General features: G+C 32.3%; 1 non-coding gene across 1 annotated transcript; it reads left to right on the top strand.

The window, feature by feature from the left end:
- The first annotated feature begins 1839 nt into the window (after positions 1-1839).
- LOC120362291 (small nucleolar RNA U13) lies at positions 1840-1943 on the top strand. Its single transcript, XR_005578247.2, has one exon. It is a non-coding gene; the product is annotated as a small nucleolar RNA U13 (small nucleolar RNA).
- Positions 1944-2313: the final 370 nt, after the last annotated feature.

Here is a 2313-nt window from a genome sequence, read left to right as displayed (position 1 = left end):
TATATATTACATAGATATATGTAATATTTAATATATATTACATAGATGCTATTCAAAAGAGTAATTCTAGTTTAGGCTTGTGCCACCAAAATTAAGAATTCCTGTTTAACATCATGCAAAATATGAATAGTTGAACAAGATGCTGTATAATTTGGGCCAGAAAATGCTAAAAATGTAACATACTTAGTTTGTGTCACCACTTTTCTTGCTGTAACTGTACATTTTTATTTGAAATAACTATTTTATGCTGGAAACGCAATTCATTTGCCTTGTTAGCCATTATATTCCATTGTTTCCTCATGAACAACTAGTAGATTTAGGTCCATGAGCTGTAGCTCTTATTATCTTTATAATATATTTATTTATTTATGTACTACATTATTAAACTCTGTCCTTCATTGAATTGCTGATTATTTAGATTATTTGGAAATAGAAAGAGAGAGATTCCAAATTTATATAAACTTACAAATACTAATACCATTTGAGAAACAATTTTCTTAAACTGAGAAGTGAATCATATATATATATGATATATTTTATCATATATGACATATATGAGAAAGAATATTAGTTGAGCAAAAATTACAAAAAAAAGAAATATGTTTTTTATGGCCAGGCGTAGTGGCTCACGCCTGTAATCCCAGCACTTTGGGAGGCTCAGGAGGTCAGGAGTTTGACCAGCCTGGCCAACATAGAGAAACTCAGTCTCTAATAAAAATACAGAAAATTAGTCGGGTGTGGTGCAGGCACCTGTAATCTCAGCTACTTGTGAGGCTGATGCAGGAGAATCACTTGAACCCTGGAGGAAGAGGTTGCAGTGAGCTGAAATTGTGCCATTGCACTCCAGCAAGGGCAACAGTGTGAGACTGTCTCTCTCTCTCTCTTCTGAGAGAGACAGCGAGCGAGAGAGAGAGAGCATTTGGATTCCATAAACACATACACACACACACACAGGTACGTGTGTGTGTGTGTGTGTGTGTGTGTGTGTGTTTATGGAAGCCAAACTTAGATGGGGGGATAAGAATGTGAATGTGAGGTGGAATATCTAGTTACACGGTGGAGAAACATAAGAGACAAAGGGAAGTAAGAGGCAGTTCACCAAGGCAGGGAAATTTTTGATCATATATTTAAAACAGACAATAATCACATGAAATGGCTCTCTTTGGGAGGGGAAGATTTTATATTTTAATGTGGTAAATATATAAGTAGCCTTGTATAGACCTCTATGTGAGCCTATTTCTCTTCTACTAGGTTGTAATGCTTTCAAAGACAAGAAACACATCTTTTAAAAATATTTTTTTACTACCACTTATCCTGGTAAAGAGGATTTACAACAAATGAGCACATGATATATTTTCTCCATAATGTGAGTTGGGGGGTGTTGGTTGAAACTGACTTTTCTATCTGGTTGCTTAATAACACTTCTTTCTAATTTCACCATTCTTCTATTTTCTTCTCAACCTATCCTAAGAGATTTCTTTATTTATTCAACAACTATTTATAGAGTGCCAGGTACTATTTTAGGTACTTAAATGACTTTAGATATGAAATTTCACTAGATCTGCATGTTACAAACTTCCGTTAGTTATATTCTACTGCATTACTGACATAACTTTTAATTAGAGGAGAGTTGATTCTTATTTAGTGCTTTATACTTATTATTTACTTAATAATTTTTAGCTAAAATGTTTGAGAGGAGAGTTCATTCTTATTTAGTGCTTTATACTTAATATTTACTTAATTTTTAGCTAAAATATTTATTTAAATGTTTTGAAATGAAATTTTATATCACTACCTGTTATGGAATAAATTGCATTCCCCTCAAAAAATTAATACATAATCCTTCTGTTGTACATAAACATGATGATTGTGTCTCAATGCTCACGTGTGATACGTGCCTCTCGCTAAAGTTATTATAACGTTGGCACATTACCTGTCTGACATTTTATATATACATATCATATGTTGAAATCCTAACACCCATTTCCTTGAATATGGCTTTCTGTAGATGGGAGTCTTTATTGAAATAATTAAGTTAAAATGAAGACATTAAGGTGGCCCTGAATCCAATATGACTAATGTGTTCATAAGAGAAAATTTAGATGTAGGCACATACATAGGGTGCCCCTAAGTGTATTTAAAGAAAATACATTTTAAACCATCCAGTGTGTGATACTTTGTTACAACAGCCCTAGACACTAATATGCTTTCATAATTGCAAAATTGTTTCTACTTGCAATGTAAAAATAATTATTAAAAATAATTGTACCTCTACTAAAATTTTAAATTGTATTTTAAAAGATCTTAAAAAAT

The sequence above is a fragment of the Saimiri boliviensis genome, chromosome 1 (assembly GCF_048565385.1).
Source record: "Saimiri boliviensis isolate mSaiBol1 chromosome 1, mSaiBol1.pri, whole genome shotgun sequence".
Classification (NCBI taxonomy): domain Eukaryota; kingdom Metazoa; phylum Chordata; class Mammalia; order Primates; family Cebidae; genus Saimiri; species Saimiri boliviensis.
Note: the sequence above shows the minus strand (reverse complement) of the source record. Positions and strands in the feature narration are given on the sequence as shown.